This window comes from Cucumis sativus, chromosome 2 (assembly GCF_000004075.3).
Source record: "Cucumis sativus cultivar 9930 chromosome 2, Cucumber_9930_V3, whole genome shotgun sequence".
Classification (NCBI taxonomy): domain Eukaryota; kingdom Viridiplantae; phylum Streptophyta; class Magnoliopsida; order Cucurbitales; family Cucurbitaceae; genus Cucumis; species Cucumis sativus.
In genome coordinates, this window is record NC_026656.2 from 16,522,964 (window position 1) to 16,535,079 (window position 12,116).

Below are 12,116 nucleotides of genomic sequence, written 5' to 3' on the forward strand. Positions count from 1 at the left end.
TGGAGGAGATCTTTAAGGCATTAAAGGCACTTGGCAACAATAAAGCTCCGGGCCCGGATGGCTTCACAGTGAAGTTCCTAATCACCCAATGGTCTATTTTCAAGGATATCTTCAAATCACTAATGTCTGATTTCCACAGAAATGGAAGATTAAATGCTTGCATCCAAGAAAACTTCATTTGTTTAGTGCAGAAAAAAGAGAATGTGACTCTAGTCAAGGATTTCCGTCCAATCAGCCTTACTACGTTAGCATACAAGGTCGTCGCAAAGGTTTTATCTGAACGTCTAAAACAAGTTATGGATGCAATTATAAGCCCCACTCAAAGCGCCTTTATTGAAGGTAGGCAAATTCTTGACCCAATATTAATTGCTAACGAGGCCGTGGAAGATTATAGGGCAAAACGGAAAAAAGGATGGATTTTAAAACTTGACTTGGAAAAAGCCTTTGATAGGGTGAATTGGAACTTTTTAGAAAAAAATTTATCTTTGAAAAAGTTTAGTTCCAAATGGATATCATGGATAATGGGCTGCCTAAAAAATCCAAAGTATTCATCTTCATCAATGGTAAGCCTAGAGGCCGGATAACAGCATCTAGAGGTATCCGCCAAGGGACCCCCTCTCCCCCTTTTTATTCCTCCTAGTAAGTGAGGTTTTAGGAGAAATCATAAACAAGCTTCATATTAACAGCCAGTTTGAAGGTTTCCTTGTTGGCAAAGACTTGATCCACCTCCCTTTGCTTCAATTTGTCGATGATACTCTTCTCTTTTGTATGTATGATGTGAAGATGCTCCTTAAACTTTAAAACGTCATTAGATTATTCGAATGGTGTTCGGGGCAGAAAGTAAACTGGGAAAAATCAGCCCTTAGCGGCGTTAATGTGGGAGAGGAAGAAATAAGGGGACGTGAGGTTGTGGTGCTGATCGATGGGGGAGCCACGCACAATTTTATTGCAGAAGAGGTAGTCAAAGAGCTAAAAATTTCAGTAGAAACCATGGATGCATATGGGGTTGTTATGGGAACCGGAGGCGTAGTCCAAGCAACCAGTGTTGTAAGGATGTAAACCTGACAATCGCCAATTTATCAATCACTCACGATTTTCTCCCTCTACCACTGGGAGTGCCGACGTTATATTAGGAGTTACTTGGTTGGAAATGTTAGGGAAAGTAGTTTTTTATTACAAGTTGTCGGAGATGGAATTCTCACTGGGTGAATGGGTGGTAATTCTTCAAGGGGATAGAAGTTTAGTAAGATCCCAAGTGTCACTGAAATCGATAATGAAAACCTTTGAGAAGGAAGATCAAGGCGTGTCAATCGAATTAAGTGCAGTTGTACAGTGGGGAGTGGGCGAAGCAAGGGAACACATAGCAGACTACTTGAGTAAACTACAACCAGAAATTCATAAAGTTCTTCAGTCCTTTAGCGTTGTGTTTGAACCAAGCAATCAATTACCCCCACCAGGGGCTCGTGCAGTGAACGTGCGCCCGTATCGTTATCCCCAATTTTAGAAAGATGAGATAGAGAAACTAGTTAAGGAAATGCTGCTAGCCGGAATAATTCAGCCAAGCAAAAGTGCCTTTTCAGTGCTCCTTGTTCAGAAAAAGGATGGTAGCTGGCGATTTTGCGTTGATTACCGAGCACTGAATCTTGCCACTATACCAGATAAGTATCTGATTCCTGTTGTTGATGAACTGTTAGACAAATTATTTGGGGCAACCATATTCTCCAAAATTGATTTAAAGTTAGGTTATCAGCAAATTCGGGTGCGGGCAGCCGATGTTCACAAAACAGCGTTTCGAACCCACGAGGGGCCCTATGAATTCCTTGTGATGCTGTTTGGGTTGAAACGCTCCGCAACATTCCAATCAATCATGAGTGATGTTCTTCGCCCATATTTACGCAAGTTTGTTTTGGTTTTCTTTGATGACATCTTAATTTACAGCAAGTCCTTGGACGAGCATTTGCACCAATTGGCAATGGTTTTGGAAACTCTAGTAGCTCATCAACTGGTAGCCAACTTTAAAAAATGCCAATTTGCGGTTGACAAAATTGAATACTTGGGCCATGTTATTTCTTCAGAGGGGTGGCAGCGGATCCAACAAAAATAGAAGCGATGGTTAAATGGCCAGCACCCAAGAACGTGAAGGAGCTAGGTGGATTTTTTGGGGCTAACGGGGTATTATCGGAAATTCGTTGCAAACTACGGTTCTATTGTGCTGCCCCCTTGACACAACTGTTAAAAAAAGGTAACTTTAAGTGGAATGAGACGACCGAGAACGCATTTCAGCAGTTAAAAGTCAGCAATGATGTCTGTCCCGATGCTAGGTATTCCTGATTTTTCACAAAGTTTTGTGCTGGAAACTGATGCTTCGGGTGTGGGTATTGGGGCTGTCCTAATGCAAAATCAACGACCAGTGGCCTTTTTCAGTCAAGCTTTACCTATTACCCATAGGTTTAAGGCTGTTTATGAACGGGAGCTTATGGCAATAGTGCTGGCTGTTCAAAAATGGCGACCATATCTATTGGGTAAGCCTTTTGTGGTGCGTACAGATCAGAAAAGTTTGAAGTTTCTTCTTGAACAACGGGCTATCGGGGAGAATATCAGAGATGGATCGCTAAACTATTGGGGTATGATTTTGTGATTGAGTACAAGAAAGGATTGGAAAACAAAGCGGCCGATGCCTTATAGAGATTACCACCGGTATTTGAATTGGGCCTCGTAAGTATTGTGGGCGGGCTAAACCCTTCGGTTTTCATCGATCAAGTGGCTGGAAATGAATCTCTTAACAATATTCGATTATCCTTGATAAATGGACAGCCAGCTCCAGATGGATATTTGCTACAAGGAGGAGGATTCACCTAATATTACTTTATTATTAGCTGAGTTCCATAACAGCCCGATAGGGGGACATCATGGTGCATTGAAAACATATCAAAGGCTAGCAAGGGAGGTCTATTGGCGAGGTATGAAAGCCCATATCCGCACCTATGTTGCTGAATGTTCCGTGTGTCAGCAAGCCAAATACTTGTCTTTAACTCCGGCTGGTTTCCTTCAAGCATTACCCATTCCGGACCGTGTGTGGGAAGATATTAGTATGGATTTTATTGAGGGCCTCCACAGTTAGTTACAGGGGGAGGTTAAAAGGGAGAGATGGAAGGAAAGATGGGGGTTGGTTAATCAGTTTCTGGAAGTGGAGGGGCTGTATTTTCTGGAGAGCAGAATTACAGAAGTTGTTCAGTTACTTTAATCTTAGAAAGTGTTTTCCATTATCCTAAACTACTTTTGATGTTTGAATGTTTTATTTTATACTTGGTTATTGTCTGTAATAGTACTTGTTTGTTCGGTGTTTTCAAGACTGGTTTGAGTATTGTATTCTGTAATAGTTTGGTTGCTTAATGAACAAATAAGAACCATTACTTGGTGTTCTATCAGCTTCTCAATCAAGCATACACATCTCAATAAGGTATTATACATGCAATCAAACAATCACAACATACATACCATTTACTCAAAACGACCTAAAACATGCTCAAAACGACCTAAAACGTGCTCAAAACGTGTCTAACTTTCACTGCAACTTTCAAAACGACCTAAAACAGCTTACGTGCAGGTTCGTAACTCATAACCTACGAAAAAAGTTCAAATATTGTGAAAAAAGCACTACAAGACCCAAAATGGCAACCAAGTGTGTAAGTGCAACAAACTTAGTTCAAACCAACCTAAAACGTGCTCAAAACGTGTCTAGGTATTACTTGAGTTTTCAAAACGACCTAGCAAATCCTAAGGGTAAGTTCGTAACTCATAATCTACCGAAAAGGTTGAAAAAAGCATTTCAAGACCAAAAATGACAACCATGTGTGTAAGTGCAACAAACTCAATCTAACCTAAAATGTATTCAAAACGTGTGTAAGTATCACTTGAATTTTCAAAACGACCCAGCAATGCTTAAGTGTAAGTTTGTAACTCACAACCTACCAAAATTTCAAAAAGTGTGAAAAAAGTACTTCAAGACCCAACATGTCAATCAAATGTGTTTAAAACTTAGTGTCAAACCAACCTAAAACGAGTTCAAAACGTGTCTAAGTATCACTTGAACTTTCAAAACGACCTAAAAAAGCTTACGTGTAGGTTCGTAACTCATAACCTACGAAAAAAGTTCAAATAGAGTGAAAAAAGCACTACAAGACCCAAAATGGCAACCAAGTGTGTAAGTGCAACAAACTTAGTTCAAACCAACCTAAAACATGCTCAAAACGTGTCTAGGTATTACTTGAGTTTTCAAAACGATCTAGCAAATCCTAAGTGTAAGTTAGTAACTCATAATCTACCAAAAAGGTTGAAAAAAGCATTTCAAGACCAAAAATGACAACCAAGTGCAACAAACTCAATCTAACCTAAAATGTATTCAAAACGTGTGTAAGTATCACTTGAATTTTCAAAACGACCAAGCAATGCTTAAGTGTAAGTTTGTAACTCACAACCTACCAAAATTTCAAAAAGTATGAAAAAAGTACTTCAAGACCCAACATGTCAATCAAATGTGTGTAAAACTTAGTTTCAAACCAACCTAAAACGAGTTCAAAACGTGTCTAAGTTTCACTTGAACTTTCAAAACGACCTAACAAATATTCAATACAAGTTCATAAGTCATAACCTAGAAAAAAGTTCAAAATTTTTGAAAAAGACACTCCAAAACCCAAAATGTCAAGTGTGTAAGTGCAACGAACTTAGTTCTATACAAACCTAACAAGTATTCAAAACACGTATAAGTTTTCGAACACCCTAACAACGCTTAAGTGTAAGTTTATAACTCATAACTTACCAAAAATTTCAAAAAGTGTGAAAAAAAATCTTTCAAGACTCAAAATGGCAACCATGGCTGTATGCAAAACTAACTTAGTTTGTAACAACCTAAAAGGTGTTCAAAAAATGTTTTAAGTATCACTCGAACTTTAAAAATGACCTAATAATGCTTTAGTGTTACTTCATAACTCATAACCTACCAAAAAGTTCAAAAAATGTAGAAAAAGCACTCCAAAATCCAAAATGGCAACCAAGTGTGTAAGTGCAACAAGCTTAGTCCCAACTTTAAAATTAGTGCGAGTTGGGAAATGTATTAACTCAAGCATGATGTACAAACTTGAAACGACTTAAATATTTATTCACCATCACATAAAAACAGTAATTAAATATAGATAACATGTGTAAATAAAGGGAGAATCACGTTTCTAGCAGTAGCTTTAGAGTAAGACCAAACACCATCCTCCTACTTGTAAATCTGCTCGATTGTCTACTTTGTTCTACACTCGTCATTTCACCGTCTCAGGCCATCCATTGAATTGGCCACCCAGCCTTGGCATACAAGAGTATGTCTCAGCCTGTTAACAAATACCACTAAAACTAAGAAAGACAAAGAAAAAAGTTTTCAAAAAATTACCTAACTTTTAGGTCTTCATGTGACTTTTAAGTTCTTCTGTCTTCTCCTTCAACTCTTTGACAGATTGCTGAAATTATGTGTTTCTGCAATGTTTACCAGAACATGAAAGATTCATTACGAACATAAATACCATGAATACAAAGCATGAAGAAATAGTAAAACAGTCAATACAAGAAGAAAAAAGTTCACTTGAAAACGACCTAAAACAGTATCACTTGAACAAAATGTGTCTAAGTATCACTTGAACTTTCAAAACGACCTAAAACAGCTTACGTGTAGGTTCGTAACTCATAACCTACGAAAAAAGTTCAAATAGAGTGAAAAAAGCACTACAAGACCCAAAATGGTAACCAAGTGTGTAAGTGCAACAAACTTAGTTCAAACCAACCTAAAACGTGCTCAAAACGTGTCTAGGTATTACTTGAGTTTTCAAAACGACCTAGCAAATCCTAAATGTAGGTTTGTAACTCATAATCTACCAAAAAGGTTGAAAAAAGCATTTCAAGACCAAAAATGACAACCAAGTGCAACAAACTCAATCTAACCTAAAATGTATTCAAAACGTGTGTACGTATCACTTGAATTTTCAAAACGACCCAGCAATGCTTAAGTGTAAGTTTGTAACTCACAACCTACCAAAATTTCAAAAAGTGTGAAAAAAGTACTTCAAGACCCAACATGTCAATCAAATGTGTTTAAAACTTAGTGTCAAACCAACCTAAAACGAGTTCAAAACGTGTCTAAGTATCACTTGAACTTTCAAAACGACCTAAAAAAGCTTACGTGTAGGTTCGTAACTCATAACCTACGAAAAAAGTTCAAATAGAGTGAAAAAAGCACTACAAGACCCAAAATGGCAACCAAGTGTGTAAGTGCAACAAACTTAGTTCAAACCAACCTAAAACGTGCTCAAAACGTGTCTAGGTATTACTTAAGTTTTCAAAACGACTAGCAAATCCTAAGTGTAAGTTCGTAACTCATAATCTACCAAAAAGGTTGAAAAAAGCATTTCAAGACCAAAAATGACAACCAAGTGCAACAAACTCAATCTAACCTAAAATGTATTCAAAACGTGTGTAAGTATCACTTGAATTTTCAAAACGACCCAGCAATGCTTAAGTGTAAGTTTGTAACTCACAACCTACCAAAATTTCAAAAAGTACGAAAAAAGTACTTCAAGACCCAACATGTCAATCAAATGTGTGTAAAACTTAGTTTCAAACCAACCTAAAACGAGTTCAAAACGTGTCTAAGTTTCACTTGAACTTTCAAAAGGACCTAACAAATATTCAATACAAGTTCATAAGTCATAACCTAGAAAAAGTTCAAAATTTTTGAAAAAGACACTCCAAAACCCAAAATGTCAAGTGTGTAAGTGCAACGAACTTAGTTCTATACAAACCTAACAAGTATTCAAAACACGTATAAGTTTTCGAACAACCTAACAACGCTTAAGTGTAAGTTTATAACTCATAACTTACCAAAAATTTCAAAAAGTGTGAAAAAAAATCTTTCAAGACTCAAAATGGCAACCATGGCTGTATGCAAAACTAACTTAGTTTGTAACAACCTAAAAGGTGTTCAAAAAATGTTTTAAGTATCACTCGAACTTTAAAAATGACCTAATAATGCTTTAGTGTTACTTCATAACTCATAACTACCAAAAAGTTCAAAAAATGTAGAAAAAGCACTCCAAAATCCAAAATGGCAACCAAGTGTGTAAGTGCAACAAGCTTAGTCCAACTTTAAAATTAGTGCGAGTTGGGAAATGTATTAACTCAAGCATGATGTACAAACTTGAAACGACTTAAATATTTATTCACCATCACATAAAAACAGTAATTAAATATAGATAACATGTGTAAATAAAGGGAGAATCACCTTTCTAGCAGTAGCTTTAGAGTAAGACCAAACACCATCCTCCTACTTGTAAATCTGCTCGATTGTCTACTTTGTTCTACACTCGTCATTTCACCGTCTCAGGCCATCCATTGAATTGGCCACCCAGCCTTGGCATACAAGAGTATGTCTCAGCCTGTTAACAAATACCACTAAAACTAAGCAAGACAAAGAAAAAAGTTTTCAAAAAATTACCTAACTTTTAGGTCTTCATGTGACTTTTAAGTTCTTCTGTCTTCTCCTTCAACTCTTTGACAGATTGCTGAAATTATGTGTTTCTGCAATGTTTACCAGAACATGAAAGATTCATTACGAACATAAATACCATGAATACAAAGCATGAAGAAATAGTAAAACAGTCAATACAAGAAGAAAAAAGTTCACTTGAAAACGACCTAAAACAGTATCACTTGAACAAAATGTGTCTAAGTATCACTTGAACTTTCAAAACGACCTAAAACAGCTTACGTGTAGGTTCGCACCTCATAACCTACGAAAAAAGTTCAAATAGAGTGAAAAAAGCACTACAAGACCCAAAATGGTAACCAAGTGTGTAAGTGCAACAAACTTAGTTCAAACCAACCTAAAACGTGCTCAAAACGTGTCTAGGTATTACTTGAGTTTTCAAAACGACCTAGCAAATCCTAAATGTAGGTTTGTAACTCATAATCTACCAAAAAGGTTGAAAAAAGCATTTCAAGACCAAAAATGACAACCAAGTGCAACAAACTCAATCTAACCTAAAATGTATTCAAAACGTGTGTACGTATCACTTGAATTTTCAAAACGACCCAGCAATGCTTAAGTGTAAGTTTGTAACTCACAACCTACCAAAATTTCAAAAAGTGTGAAAAAAGTACTTCAAGACCCAACATGTCAATCAAATGTGTTTAAAACTTAGTGTCAAACCAACCTAAAACGAGTTCAAAACGTGTCTAAGTATCACTTGAACTTTCAAAACGACCTAAAAAAGCTTACGTGTAGGTTCGTAACTCATAACCTACGAAAAAAGTTCAAATAGAGTGAAAAAAGCACTACAAGACCCAAAATGGCAACCAAGTGTGTAAGTGCAACAAACTTAGTTCAAACCAACCTAAAACGTGCTCAAAACGTGTCTAGGTATTACTTAAGTTTTCAAAACGACCTAGCAAATCCTAAGTGTAAGTTCGTAACTCATAATCTACCAAAAAGGTTGAAAAAAGCATTTCAAGACCAAAAATGACAACCAAGTGCAACAAACTCAATCTAACCTAAAATGTATTCAAAACGTGTGTAAGTATCACTTGAATTTTCAAAACGACCCAGCAATGCTTAAGTGTAAGTTTGTAACTCACAACCTACCAAAATTTCAAAAAGTACGAAAAAAGTACTTCAAGACCCAACATGTCAATCAAACGTGTGTAAAACTTAGTTTCAAACCAACCTAAAACGAGTTCAAAATGTGTCTAAGTATCACTTGAACTTTCAAAAGGACCTAACAAATATTCAATACAAGTTCATAAGTCATAACCTAGCAAAAAGTTCAAAATTTTTTAAAAAGACACTCCAAAACCCAAAATGTCAATTGTGTAAGTGCAACGAACTTAGTTCTATACAAACCTAACAAGTATTCAAAACATGTATAAGTTTTCAAACAACCTAACAACGCTTAAGTGTAAGTTTATAACTCATAACTTACCAAAAATTTCAAAAAGTGTGAAAAAAAATCTTTTAAGACTCAAAATGGAAACCATGGCTGTATGTAAAACTAACTTAGTTTGTAACAACCTAAAAGGTGTTCAAAAAATGTTTAAGTATCACTCGAACTTTAAAAACGACCTAATAATGCTTTAGTGTTACTTCATAACTCATAATCTACCAAAAAGTTCAAAAAATGTAGAAAAAGCACTCCAAAATCCAAAATGGCAACCAAGTGTGTAAGTGCAACAAACTTAGTCTCAACTTTAAAATTAGTGCGAGTTGGGAAATGTATTAACTCAAGCATGATGTACAAACTTGAAACGACTTAAATATTTATTCACCATCACATAAAAACAGTAATTAAATATAGATAACATGTGTAAATAAAGGGAGAATCACCTTTCTAGCAGTAGCTTTAGAGTAAGACCAAACACCATCCCCCTACTTGTAAATCTGCTCGATTGTCTACTTTGTTCTACACTCGTCATTTCACCGTCTCAGGCCATCCATTGAATTGGCCACCCAGCCTTGGCATACAAGAGTATGTCTCAGCCTGTTAACAAATACCACTAAAACTAAGCAAGACTAAGAAAAAAGTTTTCAAAAAATTACCTAACTTTTAGGTCTTCATGTGACCTTTAAGTTCTTCTGTCTTCTCCTTCAACTCTTTGACAGATTGCTGAAATTATGTGTTTCTGCAATGTTTACCAGAACATGAAAGATTCATTACGAAACTAATTACCATGAATACAAGCCATGAAGAAATACAAAGAAGCCTCTTCATTAAGCTGAAAATGAGTAGACAAGACAAAAGATAATACAAAGAAGCCCTAGGATCAGCTAGTGCACTTGGACATCTCATCTAGGTTGACACCCACTTAGCATTCTCACCATATCGAGACTTAAACCAAAAGACTAAACCAACGACAAGGTTTAGAATAGATCATACAAACTGCCCAATAACTATACAACATAGATTTAAGACCACTAGAAATCCAAAAGAAATAAAATAAGAGTACAGTAGTGGACTAAGAATTAAAAATGAAAGTCGGCCAATTATGACTTATATCTTGTATGGAGAAATCTTTGAAGTCTTTTGAAAGAGAGCATCAAGTAGAAGCATTGATTCTAGCCATTTCGACTCGAGTTGTCCAAGAGGAAGCTTTATTTTGAAATGTTAGTTGATTTTGTTCAAACCAAATTTCTGGTAAAATGGCCTTTACTGCATTTAACCAAATCAATCTTGGTTTCTTCTTGAGAATGGGACATGAAATAAGCTGGACCACGTTCTCCTAAATCTATAGTCGAAAACCCAATTCAAATGAAGATAGCCAAGTAAGCCAAACCAACACTTCTTTGCATGTAAGCAGGAGAAGAAAATATGATGTAAATCTTCTAAAGCATGCAAACACAAGGGACAAACATGAGGAGATAAACTGAGAAAGGGAGGTTTCATTTGCAAAACTTCTGCACAGTTCATAGTCCATTTTGCATTCTCCAAAGTGTGATATTCACTCTTCTAGGGCTTTTTGTCTTCCAAATTGTCGAGTACTTTGTTTTCAAGACTGTGTTAGAACCTGTTTTCTGTAAATGTTTGGCTGATTAATAAATTAGTAGAACACACTATTTGGTGTTCTATCATTTTGGTATCGTAGAAATCGAATCTGTGAAGTTCTATATCATGGCTCAAAAGCGAATTGAGGAAAAGTTGGAAATGGTAGATCAAGAAATATCCGGCATTCGAGCAGAATTACATGATCTGCCAACAATCAAGGAAAACATGTCATCTTTGGCGAAGAGTATTGAGAGGTTAGGAGTACAGGCTGAGAAGCAACAACAGCAACCAGAAACACTGTTGAAATATATTGAAGGAATGATCAAAGAGAAGACAACGATGGAAGAAGTACTAGAAGGATCATCAAGTAAAGTTGACAGCATGGTTGATGTCAGTGATTGGACGATGATGGGAGGAAAATCTGAGGAAAAACATACCAAGTTGGAGGGTGAAGATTCTGCGGGCGACCGAAGCAAATTTAAAAAAATTGAAATGCCAGTTTTTGTGGGAAATGATCCTGATTCTTGGTTGTTGTTTAGGGCTGAGAGATACTTTCAGATACACAAACTGAGTGAGTCAGAGAAAATGACTGTGTCCATTATTAGTTTTGATGGAGCAGCTTTGGATTGGTATAAATCTCATGAAGATCGTGAACCGTTTGTTAATTGGGACGATTTAAAGAAGAGACTTATTGTTTGATTTCGATCGAGTCGTGAGGGATCAATTCTGGGAAGATTTTTAAAGATCAAGCAAGAAATTACAGTGGAAGAATATCGGAATTTATTTGACAAATCAGTAGCACCATTGCCTTTTCTACAAAAGGCTGTCTTAGAAGAAACATTTATGAATGGTTTGAAACCATGGATTAAGGCAGGCATGGAATGTTGGGAACCTATGGGGCTTGCTCAAATGATGAAGTTGGCCCAAAAGATTGAGAACCGAGAAGTGATAAGGGGAGAATCAAGTTTCAAACGTGCAGCGGATGGAAAATTCCAGGTTTCTGCTTCTTTTAAACCTCAAATTCCTGTGATTTCTAATGATAATAAGTCAGAAGGGATTGTTCCAATGCGGATGATTACACTTCGAGGAGTGGCTGGTGAACCTAATCGACGAGAAGGACCACTAAAACGACTTCCTGATGCTGAATTTCAGGCTAGACGTGAGAAAGGTCTCTGTTTTCGTTGTGAGGAATGATTTTTTGTGGGCCATAAGTGTAAAGTGAAAGATCATAAGGAACTTAGAGTTTTAGTTGTTGGGGCAAATGGGGAAGAACTAGAAGTAGTTGAAGAAGAGGATTCAGGAAACTTCTGATTATGGGGTTATTTTGGGGTCTGAATCAGCTGTAAAAGGGAAGGGAATTTGTAAACAAGTGGAACTGCTATTGGGTGAATGGAAGGTTGTGGATAATTTTCTGCCATTGGAATTGGGGGGGAGTGGATGTCATTCTTGGTATGCAATGGCTACATACATTAGGAGTAACCGAAGTAGATTGGTGAAAAATTACTTTGACATTCATACAAAATGGGAAGAAGGTTGTATTAAGGGGAG